Raw genomic sequence first — 11,112 nt, forward strand, 5'->3', positions numbered from 1 at the left:
GGAACCTCCAGCCTTTGAGTCAAATGCAGCCATTTAGGCCTTGCTGTTCAACTCTCGGGACACTCTCCGGGCTAGTACACTTACCCCAGGCCATGCCCCCTCACCAACCCTGCTCTGCACCCATTTCAAGTGCCTTTGTCCAGCAGGATGGGTCCTTGAATTCTGGCAACACCTCTTGCTAGCCTGGATGGAGGATGAAGAAGTGCGTGTTAAGGTGTAGCTAGAATGCAGCTAAGAGTACAAAGGTAGTTGCATCCAATGTTCTACCCACTGTTGCCTCTGGGCCTGCGCACCACTGGTATGTGACCCCTGGAACATTGCCCCAGTGGCGGAGCTGCATGCTCTAGCACCCAGGAGTGGAGAGCGGGCAGGGGCATGGCTGGCGCATGTCCCAGGGGGCATGGCACGCATCCCAGGGGCGTGGCGCACCACCTGAGGGCATGATGTGCATCCCAGGGTGTGGCGCACCACCCACAGGGCATGGCACCAGCGCGGGGGGGGGGGTGGCATGTGTTGGGGGCAGCCGCAATGGTACCCCCCCTCCCCGATGGTCCCAGGGGCGGTGCGCTCCCTCCATCCCCCTTTCTTCCCCCAGTGCATTGCTCACAACAAAATGTTCCCCTCAGACTGAAAAGGGAGGCCTTGTCCCTGTTTTAAGATTCCTTATCTTTTCAAGAGGAGAATGAAGTGTGAGCTGAGATGTTCTCAGTTCTAATCTCCGCTCCGGACAAGAACATCCTTGGTGGCTTCATTCCAGCTTCTTTCTCTCAGCCCTGTCCCCAAAATATGCATTCTAATTAGAATAAAACAAGTTGATTCTGTAACTCATGTTTTGGGGAAACCAGTTCAAGGCAACTTGGGAAAGGCTATGTTTGAGCAGAAAAGGGGCAGGCGAGGTGGAGGCTATTTGACTCATCACCCTGCCATCATGTTTCAACACAAAATCACCCTCTCACTTCCCCAGGCTGCTTTTCCACCTTGGAAGGGTTCTTTTCTAAGGTGGTGTTGCTTATTATCACCATCCTCCTCCTTATCTATGGAAGTTCCTAAGTGGTATACATATTTTCTTTTCTCCCTTTTCTTTTTAAAAACATACAATGGATAAGACCAGTTAAAATGAATCATAAAAACAGAAAACTTCATTACAATGGGTGCTGAAATAATAATAATAATAATAATAATAATAATAATAATAATAATAATAATAATTACTCATAGAATTGTAGAGTTTGGAGGGGTCCAAGCATCATCTAGTCCTGCAACCCCCTGTCAGGCACCTGTAGTTCAACAGGCCTTTCCAGACCCTCCAAGTGTCCCTATTTTCCAGGGACTTCCCTGATTTAGAGAAGCCATCCCGGTTTCTGATTTGATCCCGGAATGTCCCACTTTTCCTTAGAGCATCCCTGTTTTCATCAGAGAAATGTCTGAGGTTATGCCTTTCTATTCTCAGCCAACACAGAGCTACGCAGAATCAGGCCCACAATACCGAATGCACAAGTTCTGGTGGATTAGAGCTGTGCATCTGAGCCATGGAGGGCCACCAACAGGAACCAATCATGGCCAGGATCTAAAACTCGTACCCTCCATATGTTGTTGGACTACAGTTCCCATCGTTCCAGGTCATTGGTCACGCTGTCTGTGGGCTGATGTTCATTGGCATCCAGCAACACCTAAAGGATTTTCCATCCATGATGAAGTTAATGGTGCGTCTCATCCCTCCTCCTTTAAAGCGATGTCTTTGAGAACACGGGTCCCCAGTATGTTCAGCCTCTGCTTTCTTCTGGACAAACGTTAGCTCAGCTTGACATCTTCCATTCTCTCTTTGTGATTCTGTGCCTTGTGAAAGCAGCAGGGGGAGCTCCTGAGTCATAGCTGCTTACGCGTTGCCTTGAAAGGAGGCCCGAACTTTTTGAAAGTTAAATACGGTATGTCTATGTTATTCCTTGATCTCGTTTTGGGAGACATGTGAAAACATTTTATTTGCTAGGCTTAGGAGCTTTGTCAATTGCTGTTTTGTTTCTCATCTTTTTATTTTTTTAAAATATATTATATATATATATATATAGGTAAAGGTAAAGGTACCCCTGCCCGTACGGGCCAGTCTTGACAGACTCTGGGGTTGGTGCGCCCATCTCACTCAAGAGGCCGGGGGCCAGCGCTGTCCGGAGACACTTCCGGGTCACGTGGCCAGCGTGACAAAGCTGCATCTGGCGAGCCAGCGCAGCACACAGAAACGCCGTTTTACCTTCCCGCCAGTAAGCAGTCCCTATTTATCTACTTGCACCCGGGGGTGCTTTCGAACTGCTAGGTTGGCAGGCGCTGGGACCGAGCAGTGGGAGCGCACCCCGCCACGGGGATTCGAACCGCCGACCTTCCGATCGGCAAGCCCTAGGCGCTGAGGCTTTTACCCACAGCGCCACCCGCGTCCCATATATATATATATATATATATATATATATATATATATATATATGGATATCATTTTTTTGATATATGAATATCAAATATTCATATAATATGCCTATCAGATCACCTCTCAGTCTCAGGTGCTGACAGAGCCATTGGTCCTGTGTGCTGCTGCTTCAGTATAAGGCAGTTTATAAGGCTGTTCCTATATGAAGTTTTAATTTGGATATTTGTTTGAGGAGGGGCAGTAGCTCCATGGAAAAGCCTTCTGCTCTGCATGCAAAAGGTCCCACGTTCTCTCCCTGATTGCCTCAGGTGGGGCTGGGCAATGCCCCTGCCTGAAACCCTGCAGAGCTACTGCCAGTCAGTGTAAACAATACTGACCTAGGTGGACTAATAATAATAATAATAATAATAATAATAATAATAATAATAATTTATTATTTGTACCCCGCCCATCTGGCTGGGTTTCCCCAGCCACTCTGGGTGGCTTCCAACAAAGATGGAAGATACACTAAAATGTCACATATTAAAAACTTCCCTGAACAGGGCTGCCTTCAGATGTCTTCTGAATGTCAGGTAGATGTTTATCGCTTTGACATCTGATGGGAGGGCGTTCCACAGGGCGGGCGCCACTACCGAGAAGGCCCTCTGCCTCTCACAGTGAGGGAACCGTCAGAAGGCCCTCGGAGCTGGACCTCAGTGTCCGGGCAGAATGATGGGGGAGGAGACGCTCCTTCAGGTATACTGGACCGAGGCCGTTTAGGGCTTTAAAGGTCAGCACCAACACTTTGAATTGTGCTCGGAAACGTACTGGGAGCCAATGTAGGTCTTTCAAGACCGGTGTTATATGGTCTTGATCCAGTATTGGGCAGCTTCCTGTGTAGTTCAGCAATATCTGGAGGACCACATGCTCTCCACTCTTGAAACAGTGGACTGCCCTCTGTAAAGTACATCACATGGCCACCGCGAAAGGCAAAGTACAGTGGTGCCCCGCAAGACGAATGCCTTGCAAGACGGAAAACTCACTAGACGAAAGAGTTTTCCGTTTTGGAGGCGCTTCACAAAATGAATTTCCCTATGGGCTTGCTTCACAAGACGAAAATGTCTTGCGAGTTCCTGCGGGGTTTTTTTCCTCCCCCCCTTTTTCTAAGCCGCTAAGCCGCTTATCTGCTTATCCGCTAAGCCGCTAAGCCGCTAAAAGCCGCTAAACCGCTAATAGCGCTAATCCGCTAAGCTGTCAATGGGCTTTCTTCGCAAGACGAAAAAACCGCTAGATGAAGAGACTCGCGGAACGGATTCTTTTCGTCTTGCGAGGCACCACTGTATTCTTATTTACTTATTTTTTTTTAAAAAAATGTATTTTTACTAAAGATTTTCTTCATTTACAAAGGTATGTGAAATGTCTCTCTCTCATATTTTTTCCACATAACACTTTTTTTTATTACAAATTGGTTTCAATTGTTGAGACATTAGGAAGAATAGGGGAAAGAGGTGGAGGGGGAAAAGATGGGTGGGGGTGGGGTCGAGTGGTGATGTTTCTATTTTACTTAATATATGTGGGGTTTTGTGTCAGCATTGCTTGTGCAGGTTCTTTGTTGTTCACTTGTGTTCCTTTGGTGGTGAGAGAAGTTGGGGTTGGCCTAGGGTGTGGTTATTCATTTGTGGTTGGCTGTGGTGGTCTTTGTTTTCATGTGTGAGTGGGTGTTTTGGATCAGGTTAGCCATATTGATTTGTATGCTGTTGGTGGATTATTGCCGTTGTCTTGTTGGGCTGTGTATGTGATAAAGGGGAGCCATACTAGGGTGAAGGCATCTTCTTCTATTTGTCCCTGTGTCAGCTTCAGTTTATTGGTTAATTTTTCTAGTAGGGCTGTTTCCCATACTATTTGGTACCATTGATCCATGCTTACTCCTGACAGGTCTCTCCAAGTGTCTGGCTATGATGTTTCTGGTTGCTGAGAGTAGGTGGGTTATGAGCTCTTTGTGGTGTAAGTGGGCATTGTTGTCTTGGAAGATGTTGAAAAGGATTTGAAACTTGCTTTCTGAGCATGTGCTCCACAAAGCAGCTCACTGCACCCAAATGCAACCTTTAAAAAGCCTCCCCCTGCTATTTTCTCATCTTAGAATCACCCTCACCAAGCTGATTTTCTTCACCTGCAGAAGGAAATATCCCCGTGATTTCCCCTGTCCTTTTTTGCCGTGTGGGTGAAAACACAGCTGGGAGAGCTGGGTTTTGAACCGAGGAAAAGGATTTGAACTAGGACTGTGTACCAAATTCATCCAAATTCATCCTGGCAAATGAGGCGTCTTGGAGGGACTCAGGTGCCAGATGAGTTGCGTACAGACAGCCAAAGCATGGGGGAAGGCACACAATCTCTCATCCCTTTCCCCCTCCCAGCCATATGCCTAATTTTGGGATTTTAAAAACCCTAGTTACCAGGGGTAGCACATCCTGTTTCACCAGCTAAGGCAAAATGGGAAAGTGCTACCCCACTGCTGCCAAAGCCTCTCTTACCTGGGTCTTGTGGTGGTGCCCGTGAAGCAGCAGTCATGACAACGGGTTCCAGTGAGATCTTGCAGAAATCACATGCAAAATGTGGTCAAAATCTCACAAGATCTCACTGGAACCTCTGCCATTGCTTCTCCACTGCCTCAGCCTGCCTCATGGATGGTGCAGCACTACTAGTTACACATTAGCTCTGCTATCAAACTAACTTAGGATTGGATCCAGGGCAGGGTAGGTGTGGCCTGGGTTGGCCCAGGGTGGGTGGACCTAATTGGGGACTCCTGTATCAGAGAAGAAGAAGAAGAGTTTGGATTTCATATCCCGCTTTATCACTACCCTAAGGAGTCTCAAAGTGGCTAACAATCTCCTTTCCCTTCCTCCCCCACAACAAACACTCTATTGAGGTGAGTGAGGTTGAGAGACTTCAAAGAAGTGTGACTAGCCCAAGGTCACCCAGCAGCTGCATGTGGAGGAGCGGGGAAGCGAACCCGGTTCACCAGATTACGAGTCCACTGCTCTTAACCACTACACCACACTGGCTCTTAGAGACATCACCTTGCTGACAAAGATCTGCATAGTTAAAGCTATGGTTTTCCCAGTAATGATGTATGAAAGTGAGAGCTAGACCATAAAGAAGGCTGATCGCCAAAGAATTGATGCTTTTGAATTATGGTGCTGGAGGAGATGCTTGAGAGTCCCATGGACTGCAAGAAGATCAAACCTATCCATTCTGTAGGAAATCAGCCCTGAGTGCTCACTGGAAGGACAGATCCTGAAGCTGAGGCTCCAATACTTTGGCCGCCTCATGAGAAGAGAAGACTCCCTGGAAAAGACCCTGATGTTGGGAAAGATTGAGGGCACAAGGAAAAGGGGACAACAGAGGACGAGATGATTGGACAGTGTTCTTGAAGCTACCAACATGAGTTTGACCAAACTGCGGGAGGCAGTGGAAGACAGGAGTGTCTGGTGTGCTCTGGTCCATGGGGTCACAAAGAGTCGGACATGACTAATGACTAAAGAACAGCAAAGTACCAGGGCCATGAGGAGGGTTGAGGACTGTGCACAGCCCTAGCTTGAACCCAGATCTCCCGATCCTATGTCCAGCATGCCGGCATACTGTTATGCATTGGTCTGGTGCCCCTTTCCCTAGCCCATGCCACCTGCATTGCTAAGCAGAGCCACAAGGTGAGATTACCTGGAAAGGAAAGCATGTGCCTATATATGTGTGGTTGCCTGCAGGAATGTGCTTTCCTGTAAATCACACAGATGAAGTGAGACACCATGATTGTAATGCGAAGCTGACATTCTTTTACAGCGTATAGTCATCTAATATTGGTTGCCATAAACACTATAAATCAAAGCCCAGTGCGAGTGTGCAGCACTTTTTTATATATAAAAGCCCTGCATTTGCTGAAACGATGCAAGTGCCTGGCAGTAAAACACCTACCTCTCCCGTTATTCATTTGTTCACTTGCCAGGGCAGGTGCCAGTGGTCAGCATAATCGGGCAACTGCCAGGGGCCCATGCTGCAAAAGGGCCCCATGGCTGATCCATGAAGCCTCCTCCTGGCCCTGTTGATCTTCTTGCATATTGTTGCTGCCTCTTCACACGGTCTCCTTTGAGTGAGTGAGCAGTAACAAGAGCAAGAGAGAGCAATCAGGCTGGGCAGCCACAGGGGTCACATATTTCCCCCACTGTTGTGAGATGTATTGCTTTTCTCTTCAGATTCTAGTCATCCTTTCAAAATCTGCTTCTGTACACATAAACGAGTAAATGCAAACCTGTGATCCCCTTGATTTGGTAAAGAATCACCCCTGCTTTTTGGCAATAGGTAAGTGGCAAACAAAGGAACCAGTGACTGTCTACCAAAAAAAAGTTCGGTTGAAAATTCTCTTTTGTAACCTTTCAGCCCAGCAATTCCTGGGTCCTCTCTGACCATGTGTGACCCAATGTCATGATCAGCAGGGTGAAATGAGTCAGGTACCAGAAGCCATGGAGCAAGCCAAGAGGAGACCGGGTTAAAGAAAAGCCAAAGAAACAGAAACACACCAGAGCTTAGGGAGACTATGTTGCACAAACAAGGCTCAAGCCCTCTTCTGCTCCTTCCTGTCCAGAAGGATTCAGTGGTCATCCTGTGGTTCCATAGCTCACCATACAGGGCAGCTGCACCCTGGCCCAGATGCTTCTGACACAATGCAATGGAGAATAGAACTTCTATACCATGAACAACTATGCAGAGGAGGTAATGTCAGCACAACCCCTTAATTCCACATATCTTAGAACTTCTGAAGTATTCTACTATGCCAACTCACAACTATTAACTTTTTCTCTTCTGCATAATAGTTAAAAGTTAGAGAAACCTTCTCTCTCTCTCTCTCTCTCTCTCTCTCTCTTAATCCCCCTTCCATTGGATAATTCTGTAATCCTATGTGGTGGATTCAGGTGAGAAATTGTGACTGGCTAAAGGTCACCCAGTGGGTTTTATCGCCCTGCTAGGATTGGAAATCAGATATCCCCACTGACATTCAAGCCCAGGCAATGGGAGAACCTGTGGGCCTCCAGTTGTTGGACTCCAATTCCCATCAGCCCTAGCTAGAATGGCCAGTGTTCAGGGAAGATGGGAGTTGGAGTCCAGCAACATCTGGTTCCCCACTCAGTCCTAGCCAATACACCACACTGGCTTTGACCTTCGTTGGCTATTTCTCCTGCTTTCCCCATCCAGGTCTTTAAAAAGGGGGTAGGGAACCTCAGGTCCCAGGGGTCAAATGCAGGCCCCCCACACCCTTTATCCAACCTTTGAGATCCTTCCCAGGTTATGCTCCTAACCAGCACTGGTCCACCTGCTCCTTAGATGCCTTTGCCTGACTGGGATTTGTTTTTGAACTGTGATCATGCTTCTTGCTTGCCTGGAGGGACAATGGAGAGATTTTGTATTTCGTGGCTAAGAATGTGACCCTCTATACAAAGATAAGAGTCAGTTGCTCTGCCTGTCCACCTCTGGCCCCAGCCACCACTAACATGTGCCCCCTAGAAGGTTGCCCTCAAAGTGAACACATCCCTTAAGCTGAAAAAGGTCTCCCCCTCCCAATCCTTTAGAGCATGCAACTTCTGCCACCTTTGTGCATGGAAAAGCTGGTCGTGTCAATCTTTTGCTCTTTTTTTTTTAAATGATATTTATTAAGATTTTCCATAAAATCTTTTTCCCAATAACATCTTTTCAGGACTTCCCCTCCCCTCCCCCTCCTGTATTCCAATTCTTACAAATAAACAAAAAAGAATTTCAACAAGTTCTTATCCCAAATTTAAACTTATTATCATTGACTCAATTTTAAAAATATTTTCCCATCCCCTAAAATCGACCTGTTCCCTTCCGCGAGTTCCCCGCTTTAATATGCAATACAGATTACAATAGAAGAAAAAAAAAAAAATTTACGCCCTTTGGATTCCAAATTTCCCTCCCCCCTTTCCCGGTTGCGTTCCCAATGTTCCTCGACGTCTGATATCTTCCTGGAATTCCCACATCTCTCTAAACCATAGTCCTTTCCCAGTCATCTTTAGTTTCGAATGTCCAATCTTGGAAGGAGTCTGTCTCAAAAAAGGCCCATTTCTTCCATCCAGATTTTTATATCTAGGGGTGAAAGCTCCAATTTTATTCCTTTAAACCTGTCAAATCTGGATGTCCCAAATGTTCCCACTTCCAACTTTATCCAGTTCTTATTATTTTTGTTGTTCTTGTTGATCTCACTCCTCCTTTTTTTTTCTTTTTCCCTGCTCTCCTGCACAAATGTTCCAATTCCAAAAGCTTCTAATTCCTCTGCAGAGGCTTGTTATTCAAGAACAAAACATTACGTCAAGTCCTTTTCATTCTTCAGTAGATAAATCTATTGTCTCCTTTAGTGCGTAGACCTCTGTAGACAAAATAGTGTTCCATTTCTGCAGTTTCCCAGGAGATAGAAAGTTCTGGTCAAATTCCACGCCAACAATACTTGTAATGTCCCTCGGCTCCTCTAGGTGGATTGCAATAACTAAATTCCCTTCCAGATCACGTCCACCAGTCAAAATAACTTGTTATTCCTTGTTTGTAACAATTTGTATCCAATTTATAACAAATGTAACCGGCAAAGTCCTCGTAACAAAAATCTCTATTATTCTTCCGCTTTGACAGCTCTTTGACAGCTGTCAAAACCTCTATTTCTCATCTCCTGGCGCTCTCACAAATCGCTCCCAGGGTTCCGGGGTGGGTGGGTTGCTTTTTAATTCAATTCCACCTTTCTCCTCCAGCTCAGTCTTATGATTTTCCCTCGCGAAGTTAATAACTTTGTCAAAATAGGGTTGCACTCGATCTTAGATGTCAAATCCTTTGCTTTAACTCTTCTACAACAGGGGGGGGGCTGACTTCCTTTTTGCGCCTCCCCCGTTCGCTCCGAAATTTTTAAAAAATTTATCCCCCTTTTTAGTCCAGGTTCCGATTACTCACGGGTTATTCTTTTAAGTCCAGATTTTCAATAGAAGAAGTCAGCACTCTCCGTCGAATGGCATGCGGCTTCGCTTGGCAGGGGAAGCGAAGGACTCAAAGCACCACCCCCCTGTCACCCGCTCCGCAGCCTTTAAAAAGGCTCCTTCGCGGGTCGAGGGGGCACAAAAGGTGCCAGCCGAGTCACCATGTCCATGGGTTTCAGCGCCCATGGTTTTTGAGGGTCCCCGCATTGCCGGTGCGATAGGACCCAGCCCCTGCCGAGCAGGCTCCCTCCGGAGCTCGGAGGGAGTCCGCCATTCGGCGATGGCGCCAACCCGGAAGTCTTCGGTCGTGTCAATCTTTTGCATTCCCCTCTTGTGCTGATCCCCCCCTTTTCTTTTTGTTAAATCATTTGCTATGCATTTAGGGGTCCCTTTGCAGCCTTAGGAAGGAAGGAAAATAATGACACCAAGCAAATTTGGATCAGCTGGGGATCCCTCCTCCTGCCTAGTTAGGTCTCGCCTCTGGTAAGCTGGCTTTTTTGAATCAAGGAGGGTGGTAATGGGTTTTTCATTTCCCAAAATGTCCCCCCACTGAAAAGAAGATGAAAAGCCACATGAGAAAATAAAATATAACTAAGGCTATTTTTTATTCCACCCATCAGGAAACAAGGGGAGGGGTTGTCATTACATCTGGAGCATCTTTCTATTCTGATACAAGCAAGGCACACAAATAAAAGGGTTATTGTAACATTTTCCTGGGCCATCAGCCACTGCCTTCCCCAACTTGGTGCCCTCCATATGTCTCAGATTACAACTCACACCAGCCTCAACCAGCAGGAGGTGGCAGCTTGATCTAACCACTGAATTGGCTCACCAAGGTGGAGAGGCAGACCTTACGCTTCCCATTTCTTTTGGACTCTGCTGTCAAACACAGTGGCGTAGCGTGGGTTGTCAGCACCCGGGGCAAGGCAAGTAATTTGTGCCCCCTAACCCATGGATTTGCACCCCCTAACCCTAACCCCCAGAAGTTGCGCCCAGTGCGGCCGGCCCCCCCTGCACCCCCCACGCTATGCCACTGGTCAAGCAGAGGATGTGCATCGCTCTGATGCTATAACTGCCAGAGAGGAGATTGATTTTCATGCTCTGCTATTTAAGGCAGGTGTGAGGAATCTCAGGCCCAGTAATGGAATGTAGGCCTACAAGGAGGGCTGTACATAGCCCCCTCCCCACACCCTTGGAAGTCCATGATACAACCCAGCTGACTCCTCCCCAAACTCACCCTCTTCTCCTTTGTAGTGTTTTGATTTGGTTTAATCTTGCCTGCAGTCTGGGCAGAAAATGATTTTCTTTTTACATCTCACCAGCTTAATTTTCTGAGGCATTTATGGGTCAGGGGCTTTGGCATTCCAGCTCACCTAGGGTTTTCAGGCATGGGGGTGCTTCCCTGAAGATGTTCTTGATGGAATCTGGCTCTCTCTGCATGCAAAACTTATGTTCTACCTTGGTTCAGCCTGCAGAGGAGCTTCACAGGCCATCCTTACATCTTGTGTCAGAGCGATCCTTTCCCAGACAGCAGGTTCAGGCTGCCCTGGGTCCTGGTTGCCTTTGTTCCAGCTTTTGGAGAGAGGATCCTACCTTTCCGTACCCAGTAGCCAGCTGTTATCTGCCCAAGAAAGAGACATTACTAGCTTAAAATGCAGCTAGGTTGTTCTTTTTCGCAATTTGGATCAAAGCTCGTTG

General features: G+C 47.0%; 1 long non-coding RNA gene across 1 annotated transcript in view; it reads left to right on the top strand.

Annotated features, from left to right (window-relative positions):
- LOC307205126 overlaps positions 1-5,452 on the top strand; it is a 449,333-nt gene extending 443,881 nt beyond the window's left edge. Inside the window, exon 3 of the long non-coding RNA XR_013833892.1 lies at positions 5,357-5,452. This is a non-coding gene — a long non-coding RNA (uncharacterized lncRNA). The remainder of the gene's footprint in view (positions 1-5,356) is intronic.
- The last annotated feature ends 5,660 nt before the right edge of the window (positions 5,453-11,112 follow it).

Source organism: Podarcis cretensis (genome assembly GCF_951804945.1).
Source record: "Podarcis cretensis genome assembly, chromosome: 16".
Classification (NCBI taxonomy): domain Eukaryota; kingdom Metazoa; phylum Chordata; class Lepidosauria; order Squamata; family Lacertidae; genus Podarcis; species Podarcis cretensis.